Raw genomic sequence first — 18,886 nt, forward strand, 5'->3', positions numbered from 1 at the left:
GGAATTTATTGGTTTCATGCTTTAGCATTCGCCGTTTCTGCATTGTCTGTTTGCTTCTGGCCTCCCACTTGTGCGTAGCATGGGTACCTCACTCGTTGTCACAATGCAACTTCCATGTAGAAACACATCAGATTAACACGCATGATATCATCATTGTTAACAGTAAATGAGAGTAGGAGTTGAGCGAACGATCAATCTTGGGTTGTCTGATCCTGAATTAGAATGTAATTTTTTTTTGATGTGATCAAACCTTCCTGTGATTGGCTGTCAGCAAGCCACATGTCATAGTGCAGTGTCATGGCAGTCCAGTGTGATCAACCTTCCTGTAATTGGCTGTCAGCAAGCCACATGTCATGGGTCATCATGGCGGTCCAGCGTAATCAAACCTTCCTGTGATTTGCTGTCAGCAAGCCACATGTCATAATGGCTGTCCAGTGTGGTCAAACCTTCCTGTGATTGGCTGTCAGCAAGCCACATATCATGGGGCATCATGGCGGTCCAGCATAATCAAACCTTCCTGTGATTGGCTGTCAGCAAGCCACGTGTCATCGTGCAGTGTCATGGCGGTCCAGTGTGATCAAACCTTCCTGTGATTGGCTGTCAGCAAGCCACGAGTCATAGTGCAGTGTCATGGCGGTCCAACATAATCAAACCTTCCTGTGATTGGCTGTCAGCAAGCCACGTGTCATAGTGTAGTGTCATGGCGGTCCAGCGTAATCCATACCTCCTGTGATTGGCTGTCAGCAAGCCACATGTCATAGTGAAGTGTCATGGCGGTCCAGTGTGATCAAACCTTCCTGTGATTGGCTGTCAGCAAGCCACGTGTCATAGTGTAGTGTCATGGCGGTCCAGTGTAATCAAACCTTCCTGTGATTGGCTGTCAGCAAGCCACGTGTCATAGTGCAGTGCCATGGCGGTCCAGCATAATCAAACCTTCCTGTGATTGGCTGTCAGCAAGCCACATGTCATAGTGTAGTGTCATGGCGGTGCAGTGTCATCAAACCTTCCTGTGATTGGCTGTCAGCAAGCCACATGTCATCGTGCAGTGTCATGGCGGTCCAGTGTGATCAAACCTTCCTGTGATTGGCTGTCAGCAAGCCACATTTCATGGTGAAGTGTCGTGGCGGTCCTGTGTGACCAAACCTTCCTGTGATTGGCTGTCAGCAAGCCACGTGTCATAGTGTAGTGTCATGGCGGTCCAGCGTAATCAATCCTTCCTGTGATTGGCTGTCAGCAAGCCACATGTCATAGTGCAGTGTCATGGCAGTCCAGCATAATCAAACCTTCCTGTGATTGGCTGTCAGCAAGCCACATTTCATGGTGAAGTGTCGTGGCGGTCCTGTGTGACCAAACCTTGCTGTGATTGGCTGTCAGCAAGCCACGTGTCATAGTGTAGTGTCATGGCGGTCCAGCGTAATCAATCCTTCCTGTGATTGGCTGTCAGCAAGCCACATGTCATAGTGCAGTGTCATGGCGGTCCAGTGTGATCAAACCTTCCTGTGATTGGCTGTCAGCAAGCCACGTGTCATAGTGTAGTGTCATGGCGGTCCAGCGTAATCAATCCTTCCTGTGATTGGCTGTCAGAAAGCCACATGTCATAGTGAAGTGTCATGGTGGTCCAGAATAATCAAAGCTTCCTGTGATTGGCTGTCAGCAAGCCACATGTCATAGTGAAGTGCCATGGCGGTCCAGTGTGATCAAACCTTCCTGTGATTGGCTGTCAGCAAGCCACGTGTCATAGTGTAGTGTCATGGCGGTCCAGCGTAATCAATCCTTCCTGTGATTGGCTGTCAGCAAGCCACATGTCATAGTGCAGTGTCATGGCGGTCCAGCATAATCAAACCTTCCTGTGATTGGCTGTCAGCAAGCCACATGTCATAGTGAAGTGTCATGGTGGTCCAGCGTGTCTGGTGATGATTAAAATCTCATGATTTTACCTTTCAGGAGTCACTATTATTGTTTTTAAATCGAGCCTCCTCGTAAAATTCCGAACCATTGAGTCGACCACTTTGGTGCATGGGATCTTCTTCTGGGAGATATCTTCTCTGGCAAGTCTAGCCGGCTTCAACTCCCAGACTTCATTGGGAAATCAGATACGATTACATGGACCGAAATTCTCGCATCTGTAACCCAATGTCAGGATGAAATAGTACATGACAAATGTATAAATAAGAAAGTCATTAGGAATAGTGTGAGGCTCAGATGTTTCTTTGGGCCTTGCACAAGCATCCTCCCTCCCTCCCTTCGCATCGAGTCTGCGCGGGTCTCGGCCTGTGTGTCCGACCTTCCCTACAACGAGCACATGAGGTTCCCATTATACTACCCTGGTAAAGCAGTGCTGTGCAAAAATGCCGAGCATTGCGATAGTCAAATTCACAAGCCGCCATTGCCTCATTTACGACCTTTCGTGCTCAAAGGAGCACTTATGGAGCAACCAACACGGACAAAAGGTAAACAACACAGACGAGGATAACCTCATGGTGTTTTTTCCTTGGACACATTTAAACAACTGCAAGAGTATCATGTGAATACATGAATGGTTATTTATTCAAGATTTCAATGGTTTCCTGCAAGATGCAAATAAACGTTTTCATCGACACACTGGTTACTCTATTCATGATCCTTAAATATACACAGTGCATTGTCATCGAGTGTACATACAGATCCTTCAATATACACAGTACATTGTCATCTAGTGTACATATAGATCCTTAAATATACACAGTACATTGTCATCTAGTGTACATATAGATCCTTCAATATACACAGTACATTGTCATCTAGTGTACATATAGATCCTTCAATATACACAGCACATTGTCATCTAGTGTACATATAGATCCTTAAATATACACAGTACATTGTCATCTAGTGTACATATAGATCCTTAAATATACACAGTACATTGTCATCTAGTGTACATATAGATCCTTCAATATACACAGTACATTGTCATCTAGTGTACATATAGATCCTTCAATATACACAGTACATTGTCATATAGTGTACATATAGATCCTTCAATATACACAGTACATTGTCATCTAGTGTACATCTACATCCTTCAATATACACAGTACATTGTCATCTAGTGTACATATAGATCTTTCAATATACACAGTACATTGTCATATAGTGTACATATAGATCCTTCAATATACACAGTACATTGTCATCTAATGTACATCTACATCCTTCAATATACACAGTACATTGTCATCTAGTGTACATATAGATCCTTCAATATACACAGTACATTGTAATATAATGTACATCTACATCCTTCAATATACACAGTACATTGTCATATAGTGTACAATGTACATATAGATCCTTCAATATACACAGCACATTGTCATCTAATGTACATCTACATCATTCAATATACACAGTACATTGTAATATAATGTACATCTACATCCTTCAATATACACAGTACATTGTCATATAGTGTACATATAGATCCTTCAATATACACAGTACATTGTCATCTAATGTACATCTACATCCTTCAATATACACAGTACATTCTAATATAATGTACATCTACATCCTTCAATATACACAGTGCATTGTCATCTAGTGTACATACAGATCCTTCAATATACACAGTACATTGTAATATAATGTACATCTACATCCTTCAATATACACAGTGCATTGTCATCTAGTGTACATACAGATCCTTCAATATACACAGTACATTGTAATATAATGTACATCTACATCCTTCAATATACACAGTGCATTGTAATATAATGTACATCTACATCCTTCAATATACACAGTACATTGTAATATAATGTACAGCTACATCCTTCAATATACACAGTGCATTGTAATATAATGTACATCTACATCCTTCAATATACACAGTACATTGTCATCTAATGTACTTCTAGATCCTTCAATATACACAGTACATTGTCATATTGTGTACATATAGATCCTTCAATATACACAGTACATTGTCATCTAATGTACGTCTAGATCCTTCAATATACACAGTACATTGTCATCTAATGCACATCTACATTCTTCAATATACACAGTACATTGTAATCTAGTGCACATCTACATTCTTCAATATACACAGTACATTGTAATCTAGTGCACATCTACATTCTTCAATATACACAGTACATTGTAATCTAGTGTACATCTAGATCCTTCAATATACACAGCACGTTGTAATCTAGTGTACATCCAGATCCTTCAATATACACAGCACATTGTAATCTCGTGTACATCTTGATCCTTCAATATACACAGTACATTGTAATCTAGTGTACATCTAGATCCTTCAATATACACAGTACATTGTAATCTAGTGTACATCTAGATCCTTCAATATACACAGCACATTGTAATCTCGTGTACATCTTGATCCTTTAATATACACAGCACATTGTAATCTGGTGTATATCTTGATCCTTCAATATACACAGCACATTGTCATCTAGTGTACATCTTCATCATCGGCACTCCTGCTCAAATCCTCGGGTCTAATCTCTTTAATGTAGTATTCTAACAAGAAAGAGCAATCAGAGATTGTAGACCAGGACGTGTTTGTGTCGTTTTGGCCTTTGGGCCCTCTGGGTATTTTGTGTCTTTTGGGTCCTCTTGGTCTTGGGTCTTTTGGGTCCTCTTGGTCTTGGGTCTTTTGGGTCATTGGGGTCTTTTCAGACCTCTGGATCCTCTCTGGATCTTTGGGATATTTGAGTCTTTTTTTGTCTTTTGGGTCCTCCTGGTCTTCCGGGTCTTAAAGGGTCTTCGGGTTTGAAGGGGTTTTAGGGATGACAATGACCCGAGTAATGATGTTCATTGGGGAGGCCCTGCAGTATTTCATGACTCCCAGATAAAGACTGTAGCATGGAACGACTGAAAAACATTTAAAGAAGCCAAAAATACTTGGAAACGTACCTGCTCGAAATGGGGCATGCCTCTGCACATTGAAAGAGTTGGAGAATTTCTTGATCAACTGGTCCAAAAGGTTTACATCTTGCGACCCGTATTGGAAAAACTCTCCAATATGTGGGACCGTGAAAAGCTGAATGTTTGTAAACGGGCACGTTCTACCCAAACCTTTGTGCTTCTTAACACTGATGGGAAGGTCTATCTGGGACTTGTGGAATCGCAGATAATGTTGATGATGATATTTATTATTAATGGAGTTGTGTGGGCTGTGAGTGATGTTATAAATATATATTTTATGTTTGGTTCTGGGGCCACAAAATAAATTATACTCGATTTTTCCATCTAGTGGGAGAAGGAGAAGCATCCGTTAGTGTGTGTGTGTGTGTGTGTGTGTGTGTGTGTGTGTGTGTGTGTGTGTGTGTGTGTGTGTGTGTGTGTGTGTGTGTGTGTGTTATAGTCATGGCCGTCGCTAGCTAATTTTATTAACAGGTAATGTTAGGAACCCAACTCCTCTCAAATCCACGGACATGTCTCATATTCCTATATTTATGTGAGTCCGATTTGCATTGAGGAACATAATTATAATTACCCATTTTGAAATTGCCGCTGATAATGCTGAAGATGTTGTTTAAAAGATTATTTGAATTCCAGATTTCGTGCTAGTAACGGCAGGTTAAAAGAGCCTGGTGAGCAGAACTGAGTCAGTGGAAACACTCACAGCGCATGTGTGAAAGGCCTCATTTATCATTCATACGTCATTTGTCATTTCGAAAGTCGGGTATTTGAACCAGCTCCAAGCTGATGCTCTTCCCCCAAAAATACTAGGCGGCTTGAAATCTTTCGTTCTATGTAAATATTTCAATGCAATCAACAAAATTATTTATTTTAAAGTTTTTAGAGCTGTAAAAACAATTGATACTTTAATAATTGACTATATGGTATTCATATAATACTTACCCTGCACAGTCAACTTGGTGCGAGCCAACTCTTCTGTTTTTGAAGGTTTTTTTCCTTTGATCCAATATGGCTGCCAGACCACGTGAGCGATGACGTCATACATTTTTATTCCCTAATGTAATTGTTGCGTAGATCACGCTCAATAAATTTCAAACTGATCAGACAAAGCATTGTCCCTGTCGAATTATGACGTCATAATGAAAGCACTGATATCATCATCATCAACATATCTTATTCCCCATGGGGAGTACTTGACAATTTTTTCCATGGACTGGTTTCAGAGATATAGAGGTGTAAAGTTTTTCCAAGATGGCACCTGTATCACGTGACATCATAATTATCATTAAAATATTCTACAGGAGGAGGCGCTCCTATGGTGAAAATTTCATGTCAATCGGACTAAGAATTGCAGAGAGAAAAATTCATACTAATCAACTCGTGTTGTACTTGTCGAATTATGACGTCATAATTAAGGTACCGATGACATCATTATTAACATATGTTATTCCCCATGGGGAGCACTTGACAATGAGCCATGTTTCAATTTTTTCCATGAAGCGGTTTCGGATATGTAGAGGTGCAACGTTTTTCGATTTTTCTAAGGTGGCACCTGGACCGCGTGACACATGACGTCATAATTATCAATAAAAATTATACAGGAGGACGTGCTCCTATGATACAAATTTCGTGTCAATCGGACCAACAGCTGCAGAGGAATTTTTTTTAAATTCTGATCAGATAAAGTGTTGAACTTGTCGAATTATGATATCATAATGAAGGCACCGATTACATCATCATCAACTTATCTTATTCCGCATGAGGAGTACTTGACAATGAGCTTTGTTTCAACTTTTTAGATTGAGCGGTTTGGGAGATATGGAGGTGTATAATTTTTCCAAGATGGCGTCAGTATCACGTGACCCATGATTCTACAGGCGGAGGCGCTCCTGGTAAAATTTGGTGTCAATCGGTCGCCTAGAAAATGAATTTTAAAAATGCAGATACGCCACATGTATGCAATCGAATGCATAACCCTGCTTTTCGCTTCGCGGGCGCAGGGTAAATACAAACCTCAACCAAAAATCGATGAGTCGCATGTGTGAAAAAGGCAAAACAAAAACAAAATAATTTAAACCGAACTTATTTTGTGCCATGAGTGCAGAAAAATAAACAAATGATATGTCAAACAGGTGCTGGACCTGCACCATTACTGGTACTTACTGCAGTTTATGATTGTCTCCATCATCAAGTGTCAGGACGCAGCTGGGATCTAGTTGGTCCCTTCAATGTCTGGTCTTGGGTTCAGTTCGCACTGGTATCACGAATCACACTGAAACTGGTAACCCTGTCCAGTGCTACATAACTCGACCCACAATCCCTTGGAGGTGGTGTGGATCTGGCTCACCCGTTTGCAATAATGTGGGCATGACGAACAAATCACAAAACCTGGCATTCCCAAGACATGGATATTTGGCGGTAATCCTCGTAGTACAATGGAGTTACATTTTCCGGTGAACTAACGAGTGTGTGGAATTAAGTACTGAATCCTAAATAGTTGTAGACTTTGTGCATTAAGGTAATATTCAATATGGTGTGTGTGGTGTGGTCCAGGAGGGAGAATGGACCTCACTGAATTTGAAGGCCACAGATACTTCATGATGGCGAAATAGCGATGTGATGTAACGATGACCAATATGGGCAAGTGAAAAACACTGGTGTAAAAAACAAAAAACAAAATCAACTTTGACCAGACTCACAAAACAAAAACCAGGTGGTGTGATGTTTAAAGTGTCCGAAGGTCGGCGGTCCAAACCCCGGTCGAGTCATACCAATGCCTTTAGAAATGTCATGTGCTGCTTGTTTGTTTGATGCTCAATATTTAAAGGATTGATTATGGACAATCCACATTGGTTGTCACCCATCGGGAGGAGGAAAATTCCTTAGGAAATGCCCCACTGAATGTGGTGAGAAAAGCGGCGCCATTGTTGTGACGTCGCCGGTACCAAGAGTAAACCAGGAAGTGCTTGCACTTCCCCCAAGCTCAGTAGCTGTGTTTACCCATTTAACAGTCGTGTCTGTGTGTGCGTGTGCGTCTGTGTCTTTGTGTGTGTATGTGTGTGTGTGTGTGTGTGTGTGTGTGTGTGGGGGTGGGGGGGGGGGGGAGGGGTGGAATGTGAGGCAGCTCCACTCTAAAGCTTAGACTCTGCAGATTTGAACCCACATCTGGTTCGCTACTCCAGAGTCTGCACCACTGGGCCACCAATGGACCTGAATTGTCCACTCCTGGTGTATTAACCGAAATAAGTATTTACTCAAACAAGCAATGACTAACGGTTAAAGTGGGCATCTCGAGCACCTAGAGCATCTAGAGCTGAAGGAGGGACGGAGGGAGATGGCAGTGCCCACCTTACAAAGTTAGTACCTCGTCCATGAGAAGTGAAGAATGCGGTTAAGCAATCGTGTGACTCTTATCTGTCTGTCCACAAAGATCAATTTGTGATTGAGGAACAATTCATTTGAATTCAATGTTAAATTTTTAACATGAATTGGAAACCAAACCTGCTGTTTAATGGAGCTTTAGCTCTGAATTCTTCCAAATCGCACAAATGCAGACAAATGGAATAGCTTCCCATCTGACAGTCAAACAAAATGGAAAATCATTCCAAACAGCAAACTTCCTGTTTTTAAGGACGTCATAAAGGGTTAAAAAATATTTAAGGACGTCACAAACATCAGGCACCACGAACTAAAGTAATGTTTTGGATAAGATGGTGTAATGGAAGCTGAGTAAATGGCAGTACACTTGCATTTATTTTCTTAAGTTTAAAGTTTTTTTTTGTTGTTGTTGTTTTTTAAAACTTTTTGTAAGGCAGTAAACTTCCATTTTTCGCTACAACTTATAAATCTTTATTTTATTTCAAATGAATTATATACTTGTATAATGGAGAATACAAATAGCATGTGTAACACTTTCAAAACCCGTTCTGTGTAGCAGTACTTGGACAAGATATTCCTGCATTTTCCATCATCCGGACGAATGAAATTTGCTGCTCGCAGACACCGCCCTTGTCTTTCGTTGTCGAGAGTGCGTGGGGTAAGGTGTTCTATGAACTATCTAGTTCTTTTCAGAAATAGTTAAAGTAGAATCAAAACATCCAGCACACAATTATATGAAAGTTAGTGCAAAAGTTAGTTTAGATATTAAAAAGTATGATTATTTTGTTATCATTATTTTGTTTTTTCAGGCAACGTAATTTTGCTGGAAACCAAGAACTATTGCTCAATGATGTATCATTATTTCCTGATCTAGTGTAGGCCTTCTGTGCTGAAAATCAAGATTGATAATGTCGGTAAACAGACTTTTGGGCCTTTGGGTAAACGGACGGCACTGACCCGCTCCCAGTGATGATAGACGGCTGTCCCAGTCTGCACAGGGAATGGATGAATGTTCACAAGAAGACAAACACGACACCAGCACCATGTACGGATGGCCTGGCCAGGTTCGCATGTGACACCTTGGTTCATGATGTAGATACAAGTACAACGATGTCTACCGATTCCTTCATATAATACGTGTACAGGGTCCTCCCCTGGTATAAAAACAAGAACTTGGCAGGGCAGCTGAACATGTGTGTGGAATGATATTTGTGTGATGCAGAAGATAAACACAATACCTGGAATTGCAATTAGAGCGATGAGAAGAGTATGAGCACAAGACAGGTCGACACACCTGGTTTCGGTAGCAATGTCAAAAGTGTGTGCAGCTCGCAAGGCCAAAGCAAAAGTGGCCGACATGGCGGGAAAATCCTGCTGTAACTCCATGGAATGCTTTGCCTGGAATTCCTTGGGTTTAAATGTGTTAAGAGTAAAGGATAAGCCATTGTGGTGCGGTAACACTTTTAGGAGTGTTCTGTCCGGTGGTCCATTGAATGTCCATCTCGTGTCAATTAGCGATTTCACGTGTAATTAATTCTTCATGACCTGTCCGGTAGATTTCTCTTGAATGTTGCTTTTTCTTTCCGGCGAATGCCATTTGCACTCCTGGTGTGTATGTATAATTTCCGAACGTAAATATTTTAACAGGGCCTGCGGTCTAGTGTATGGATAGAACAACCTGAACTGCACAAATGACTTTCGTCCAACGAATCAAATTATAAACGAAGCGCACGCGAAACTATGCATATGGAGGATCATGGAGGATCATGCATCCAGGTGTAAATCAGAAGTGTTTCAGATAACTTTTCCCATTGATGTTTCTTTAATGTATCGAGAGCAGACCCATGAGGAGCAGTGACTCTTTTTACTCGACCCGAGTCACAAGGGCAGAGTGGGGGAAAAAATCCTATATCCTGTTACGTTGTTCTCATCTGTTCTGAATTTGCAAACAGACATGGACAAACATGCAATTGTCGATAAAAGAACTCTGCTGCCAGTTTGGACACCAAGTGGCACAGTCAATTATGGGGCTAGTTAAGCAATTTAAGGATATTTAATCCCCTCTTGTGGAAGGTGTGTATATATATATATATATATATATATATATATATATATATATATATATATATATATATATTGTTACGGACACGACTTATTAAGATGTTATGCTGGGCCGAGCGGAATGGCCGCCGTGTTCGCACAAGTTACCCGATTATACTCGAACGTTGGCCGAATCGCGCTACGCTAGATCAATGGAGGAAAGGACACAACGGCTGGGTTAAATGACACGACACCAGGGGTACAGTTCTCAAGACCTCCGGAGGAGGATATAATATGGGATATGCAGAACGTTTAGATTACACGGCACAAGAGGTACAGCACAGAAAGGTGGGCACTTATACACGGTCTTATCTTATTCCCGACAGACCACAGACAAACGGGACAAGACTGACTCACACAGGGATTGATGGCAAGGAAGGGCAGAATCGATGGCTCAAGGTGCACCTTGGCTCAGGGGCAGAATCGACCCGGTTCGGTCCAAAGATGCGGGAGGTATCTCTCAGCGCTCGGAGGTGGCGTCCTTTCTTCTTCGTAGCTGAGCCGCATCTGACGTCACCTCCGTCTTCCTGCGCATATCCAGCGGGGAGTGACACGCCCTCGGCTCGTTAGCTCCGCCCCAGATGGAATCGGTCCGCCGCCTCTTATTGGGTGCGGGGGGTTACCGGGCTCCGCCCTTGACGAGGAGCTGACAGTCAGCCCCTGAGTGGTAACCCCGTCGGAGCACATGGTCAATGGCGGCTAACCAAGCCGGAGTGAGGACGCGCACTCCCCGCGCCGCTGTTGTTGTTGTTGGTGTTGTTGTTTCATGAGGAAGAGATGCGGGGAGGTATTGGGAGGTCCTAAACTTACTACTGGTGCCATACAATCACATTCTGGTGCAACGAAGAGTCAGAATTAATGGAAACGAGTCCTTAACTGACATAGACTAAGAATAACTAGCAAGATGTCCTATAGTTGTCTACGTGAGATGCGGTGAACCTGGGCATGACATTTAATGGGGGAAAAAGGGGAAGGTCGGGGCTACAGAGTGTTGTTTACAGACAATGGGACTAGGGAATGGGGGATTGGGGATAGTTGGGGAGTATTGGGGAAATAGGGGAATATTTACAAGCGGATATGGATGGAGGCCAAATCCCATATCCGCAACATTGCACCCTTCTCTACCTCGGGGCTTCCTGACCCGATAAATTTTTACCTACTTTAGTGTGGCACTCAGATGTAGTTCCCTCTACTATTAACTCTACCCTGAGTGCGACAGTTTTACAGATGTTCACAAATGAGTAAATATGTCCCCCTGCGACGTTGCACCCTTCTCCTCACAGAAACACACCCACAGGATAACCGAATCGCGGAAAGAATCCTCAAACTAAACATACAGCCGGTAGGGAGCATTATTTACAATTGACGCTACTTTATTTACAAGACTAACCCAGGACCTGTGATTGTTCTTTCTGGGGGGGAGACAGTCTGCTCTGCATCAATGCACCATTAAAGCACCCAAAAACGCACCAAAGCACCCTCAAGCACCAATCGGTGCAGTCACCATTGTTCATGAAAATAAAAACAACAACCCCTAACCCTGCAGGTGTCTCTTGCTCTTCGGCTCCCTCTGCTGGTTATTATTATTGTCTTCCAGTTGTTGTCTTTCTTTCATTTTCTTACTGGCGGCCTATTTGCAATAAAGTGTGCCCCATGTGTCCTTTTTATTTTCTTTATTTATGGCCCACAGGGCCGACTACGTGTGGTTCACCTGTGGGGCATCGGTGCCCTGTGGCCAAGGTCCGCCAGCAAGATTTCAGGCCCTCATGGCCGGTTCCAGCAGAGGGGCCATGCCCCAACCCATGGGGTCCATCAGTGGTGCTCGGCCACAGGCATGTGGTCCATAATGTGGTGCATCGATGCAGACAGCTGGTTCTGAGAGTGCCGGGCGCACAATGGCCGACTCACGCATGCTCCCCTCGGCACCCAATGGCGCACAGGTCATGTGGGAGACAAAAGGGGAAAGACAATGAGCGAGGGGTAAGGTCACAAGGGTACACATCAATAAGGCAATGCAAGGCGAAATGCGTACGGAGGGCGAAGTGAGAAAGCTCGTCCCTACCGTACGTCACCCCCCTGTCACCTACCCTACCCTTGCCCTTACCCCATATGTACAAAAATCTACACATTTACAAATTCGTCACTACTGTCACGTCTTCCCCATATTTCCCCTATACCAAATTCGTCTCCACAATCCCTCTATCCAAAATTTGCCATCACCAAATTCATCATCAATCCTCATGAGGAGGAAGAGATGGAACAACAAAACACAATGTCACACCCACGTCATGATGCGTCTCACATTCCAAACATCTGCACAATAAAATAACAAAACATGGCATGGTGTGGAGGTACGTCATCTCAGGTGAGTGCATGTAGATGGTGCGAGGAGACTTCAATCCTAACTATCCTCTAAATGACATTAACACACTTTACACTACCCGGGGTCTTTCCCTGCCAATCCATTGGCCAACTTACTCTATGGGTTCTAAAAACCAATTCCCATTGACCAAACTGTGGTGCTTTTCAATTTGGGGTCTCACTCCCCCGATTCAACACTCGGTGCTCTCGCACAATTTCTGGGCTGTGACGTGTAGCTCTCCCAGCAGGTCTACCCACCTGCACACCTCCACCACTGCAGTTGCCTCCGAGCTTACCTGCTCCTTACCCTAACCTAACTACCTGGGGAAGGCCCTCTGGCGCTCTCCCCACTCGGTGCCCTCTCTGGCACTGGGCTACCCGGGTCCGTCCTCCGGATCCTCGGGCCCCACTGACACTAACGGCTCCCAGAGCCCACCTGCGGCCTCACCTGGCCGACATCCTCACAGTGGTGGAGTGCCCAACCAACTACACACACTAACAGGCTACACGCCCAGCCATTTCCACAACACTAATGCACCCATCCACAATACCATTCTGCAACCGCACCACAAATGCCAATATCCAACCACAATTTACCTATACCCTCTACCTAACACTTACACTACCCGCCCCGGGTACTCGTGAAAGGGGTCCACTCTTCCCCCATCCACACCTTCGCACCATGCACACCACCCCGTACCACTTACTCCAACTCTCTCCACACCACTCATTCTCTGCTCCATATATTCCACACACCTGTACTCGCACACCTGTGCTCTCACACCTGGTGCCACCTGCACCCTTCTCTCCCCAAGCGCATTCGCGCTGATCCACAACACTCACTACTCATCCACTGCTCCACACACCTGTCCAGTTCTCACACACACGGCATCATCTCATCTAACTACTCCCCTCTGAAACTCGCGCTTCCCAGTCGTCCCTTTAAACTATTGCGCTCCCTCGTCATTATAATCCACACTAATCTACCTGCGTCCCCACTACAGGTATCAAGTCTCCTACTTAAATCTTGTCACCTGATGTCATCTTCTAGGGCCCTATCAATATCCTAACCCACCCGGGCTAGTTTTCACTGCCATACACCCCATAAACTATAGCGCATTTGCCCCACCTTTGTGAGGGATGACAGAGTTGCCATCCAACCACATCGGGCATCTCCCACTATCAATTTTGCACATCAAATTTCAACAAATCAAAAATTTGCCAATCACTACTCATCATCTGCCAATCATTACTGCCAATCCTTTGCCAATCATCAAATTTTGTTTTTCTAATTTCGGGGCCAAAACACTATCCTCATCACCCGTCTACTTATTAGATCCTCTCGGTGCGCCGTGACATCATTAAACTCGGTTCGTAAAGCCGAGCAATGAATTCGGGTGGTTTGGTCGCCTGCAGGTTGAATCCGTCCGGCTTTCGGTTCAAGGGAGGTGGTTTGGTTGGACCGAGGCTCCACGCACCATCTCGGCGCGGCACCTTGCGGTCCCGGGCCCGATGGCTCAATCTCCCTCGGTCGGAACCCCGTACCCACGAGGGGGCACCGTTCCGCTTCCTCCCACTCGCCCTCGAACCGGACCGGTCGCCTCGCCCGACAAAGCCCGGACTCGACCGTGCAGGGCGGGGCCAAGCCCGAATCGGCAACGACGCTTCGAAGAGAAGCGACGCAGCATCGATCCGCGCCGGGCCCTGCATCCAACCAATCACACCGTGCCCCGAGTGCTCGCATCGGCTATCCGTCGCCCTAACCACTACCCCGGTTACCGTCGATGCTTTACTTGCATGCTCACAAGCATACGCTACCCCTTTCACCCTCACAAAACCTGGCGTTCCAACGCCGTCCGTACATTCCACCAACGCTCTCTCTGTTACACACCACACCTCTCGCGCACACTCTTGCGCACACTTCGGTCCACACCTCTCCTCCGTTACGTCCTCCGTAACACTCACCATGGGCGTGCACTCCGTATTGCTCTCATTCCCTGTGTCACACCCCGTACACACCGACGTGCATTCTCGCTCGCACTCGGTTTCACTCCCACACTTTATAACACACCCACTCGCCGACGCACACTTTTAACTCCCACGCGTGCCATTTCCACTCACACGGGACCCTTCACCAACGCCCGGATGCCTCCTCGATCCCAAGCGCGCGAAAATTCTTTTGTCGCCAAACATCCTCTTACAAAATCTCCCAGCACAATACACAACAGCACGTCTCACCTTCGGGGTTCTTCTTCCTCCCTGCACCAAAACCTGCAAACTTCCATTTGGATTAGCGAGTACAGCATCAGGATGTGCATTTAGACTTTGAGCAATTTCCATTCCTTCCTCCGATTGTTGCTCTTTTAACTTTAAGTCCCCGGTCTCTCCAATTTCAACTATACCCATAATTTCTTTGTTCACCTCGACGACCGTTGGCTTTAATAAAACACCCTCTACCTCATCGGTCGCCGGCTTTTCCAAACCCCGTGTCGCGATTTCTACCCCCGTCATTGTACCCGTGCTTTCCTCCGCTTCGCTCAACCAGCACTTTTCGACCCGCTTTACCTCCTCGTGCACCCCTGGGACCCTTTCGCCCAACTTGCGGTCTCTGTCCCTCTGCTCCCTTGCCTCTCTATCGGCCCTCATTCCGTTCGTTGTTGCTTCAATTTCGTTTAACAATCGCTCACTGTTCCGGTTCAAAAGGGCTTCCATTTCAGCCATAAATAATTGCATGTCTTCCACCGTTGGTACAAAGGGCGCGGCAAAATTTGGTGCCGCTGTAACCATGTGCGCGAGAGCGCCATTTTGTGCACCTGATACCTCCTCAACCACACCTTCTTTACTCTCCTCCACCATTTTCCCCACTTCTTCCCTGGGGTCCTGGGTCGATTCTACCCCACTCTCCTCTACCGGAACCCAGCCGTCTTGGTCTGCCATAGCGCGACTTTCAAAATTCGAGTTTTTTTTTTTTTTTTGGAAAACACAATTAAATTTCGCCGTTATAATTTCGAGCGCGTGAAACGCGCTCCGGGACCGATCCCACTTCCCGACACCAATTGTTACTCTAATAGTACAATTGGTGTTCCAAAATTTGGGCTAAATGAATTTAGTCCCAGGTCCGAATCCAACTCCTGACAACCAATTGTTACGGACACGACTTATTAAGATGTTATGCTGGGCCGAGCGGAATGGCCGCCGTGTTCGCACAAGTTACCCGATTATACTCGAACGTTGGCCGAATCGCGCTACGCTAGATCAATGGAGGAAAGGACACAACGGCTGGGTTAAATGACACGACACCAGGGGTACAGTTCTCAAGACCTCTGGAGGAGGATATAATATGGGATATGCAGAACGTTTAGATTACACGGCACAAGAGGTACAGCACAGAAAGGTGGGCACTTATACACGGTCTTATCTTATTCCCGACAGACCACAGACAAACGGGACAAGACTGACTCACACAGGGATTGATGGCAAGGAAGGGCAGAATCGATGGCTCAAGGTGCACCTTGGCTCAGGGGCAGAATCGACCCGGTTCGGTCCAAAGATGCGGGAGGTATCTCTCAGCGCTCGGAGGTGGCGTCCTTTCTTCTTCGTAGCTGAGCCGCATCTGACGTCACCTCCGTCTTCCTGCGCATATCCAGCGGGGAGTGACACGCCCTCGGCTCGTTAGCTCCGCCCCAGATGGAATCGGTCCGCCGCTTCTTATTGGGTGCGGGGGGTTACCGGGCTCCGCCCTTGACGAGGAGCTGACAGTCAGCCCCTGAGTGGTAACCCCGTCGGAGCACATGGTCAATGGCGGCTAACCAAGCCGGAGTGAGGATGCGCACTCCCCGCGCCGCTGTTGTTGTTGTTGGTGTTGTTGTTTCATGAGGAAGAGATGCGGGGAGGTATTGGGAGGTCCTAAACTTACTACTGGTGCCATACAATCACATTCTGGTGAAACGAAGAGTCAGAATTAATGGAAATGAGTCCTTAACTGACATAGACTAAGAATAACTAGCAAGATGTCCTATAGTTGTCTACGTGAGATGCGGTGAACCTGGGCACGACATTTAATGGGGGAAAAAGGGGAAGGTCGGGGCTACAGAGTGTTGTTTACAGACAATGGGACTAGGGAATGGGGGATTGGGGATAGTTGGGGAGTATTGGGGAAATAGGGGAATATTTACAAGCGGATATGGATGGAGGCCAAATCCCATATCCGCAACAATATATATAGATATATATATAGATATATATAGATATATATAGATATATTGTTACAGACGTGGCTTAGATGTTATTTACCGAGCGGTTTGGTATGACCACGTCTGCACAAGTTACCCGATTATACCCGAACGTTGACTAATCGCGCTACGCTAGGTCAATGAAGGAAAAGACACACGGCTGGGATTAAAATGACACACCAGGGATACGGTTCTCAAGACCTCCGGAGGAGATTATATTCGTTCGGAAGGTTAGATTACAACTACCAGAGGGACAGCAAAGGAAGATAGGCACTTAGACACAATCTTATATTAACCCCAACAGACGACAGATAAACGGGACAAAAGGCTGACTCACACGGGGATTGATGGCTAGGAAAGGCAGGTAGCGATGGCTCCAGGTGCACCTGGGCTCAGGGCAGAATCGACCCGGTCCGGTCCAGAGATGCGGGAGGTTTCACAGCGCTCGAGGTGGCGTCTTGTCGTCTCAAGCTGGGGGCGCATCTGACATCACGTCCGGTGAGTCGCTTCGTATATCCGGCGGGGAGTGACACGCCCTCGGCTCGTTAGCTCCGCCCCAGATGGAATCGGCTCGTTGCTTCTCATTGGGTGCGTGCGGGGGGGTTACCGGCTCCGCCCCTTGACGAGGGGCTGACAGGGAGCCCCTTCGTGGTAACCCCGTGGAGCGCATGGTCATGGCGGCGAACCGAGCCGGTGTGAGGACGCACACTCCCCCCGCGCGCCGTTGTTGTAGTTGTTGTTGTAGCTGTAGTTGTTGTTGTTGTTGTTGTTGTTGTTGTTGTTTGGGGAAGAAGATGGGAGTAGGTAAGGGAAGGTCCTAAACTCACTACTGGTGCCATATAATCACATTCTGGTGCAACGAAGAGTCAGAATTAATGGAAAGGAGTCCTTAACTGACATAGACTAAGAATAACTAGCAAGATGTCCGAAAGTTGTCTACGTGAGATGCGGTGGACCTGGGCACGACATTTAATGGGGGAAAAAGGGGAAGGTCGGCTCTACTGATTGTTGTTTACAGACAATGGGACTAGGGAATGGGGGATTGGGGATAGTTGGGGAGTATTGGGGAAATAGGGGAATATTTACAAGCGGATATGGAGGCCAAATTCCATATTCGCAACAATATATATAGATATAGATAGATAGATATATATATATATATATATATATATATATATATATATATATATATATATATATATATATATATATATATATATAAATATATATATATATATATATATGTATATATATACTGTCATCCCTCGCTATATCGCGCTTCACTTTTCGCGGCTTCGGTACATCGCGGGTTTTTCTCGCTAGTATATGTAAAATTATATATCGAATTTTTCATTATATCGCGGGATTCTGCGGCCTATAGGTATTTTTATTTTTTTAGATTTTAATTATTTTTGCGGTAAAATAAGCATTTTCTAGCCTAAAAAATTAATAATAATAAAAATAAAAATATAACACATTAATTAAAACCTATATTAAAAGAATATTACAGTAAATCGAAATAAAATACGCATTATAAATGAGTAGACAAAGAATCGCGCGTATGGAAAACCAAGCTTGGGTTGCTTGCGCTAGTTTGCCCAGATGATTTCGTACGCGGCACACTATTGGCAGATGGATGAGACGCGACCAATCAGAGCACGCTGTTCAGTATCCTGCGGTGTTGTGTTTTTGTGCATTTTGTGTAAAATTGTGAAGTTGTTTCAAGCCCCACGATGACGTGTAAACGTTCTGCGTCTTCTAAGGGTTCTGGCACTGAACCTAAGCGCCAGAGGAAGATGCTTAATATCGTAGAGAAGGTGAAACTCCTCGACATGTTAAAGGAAGGGAGAAGCTTTGCGGCTGTAGGCCGCCATTACGGGCTC

The 18,886-nt window shown here is 45.1% G+C and overlaps 1 long non-coding RNA gene across 1 annotated transcript in view; it reads left to right on the top strand.

Annotated features, from left to right (window-relative positions):
- LOC144893578 (uncharacterized) overlaps nucleotides 1-18,886 on the top strand; it is a 154,269-nt gene that overhangs the window by 94,548 nt on the left and 40,835 nt on the right. The window contains exon 2 of the long non-coding RNA XR_013624478.1: nucleotides 8,870-8,968. This is a non-coding gene — a long non-coding RNA (uncharacterized LOC144893578). The remainder of the gene's footprint in view (nucleotides 1-8,869; nucleotides 8,969-18,886) is intronic.

This window comes from Myxine glutinosa, chromosome 9 (genome assembly GCF_964187855.1).
Source record: "Myxine glutinosa chromosome 9, kmMyxGlut1.1, whole genome shotgun sequence".
Taxonomy (NCBI): Eukaryota; Metazoa; Chordata; class Myxini; order Myxiniformes; family Myxinidae; genus Myxine; species Myxine glutinosa.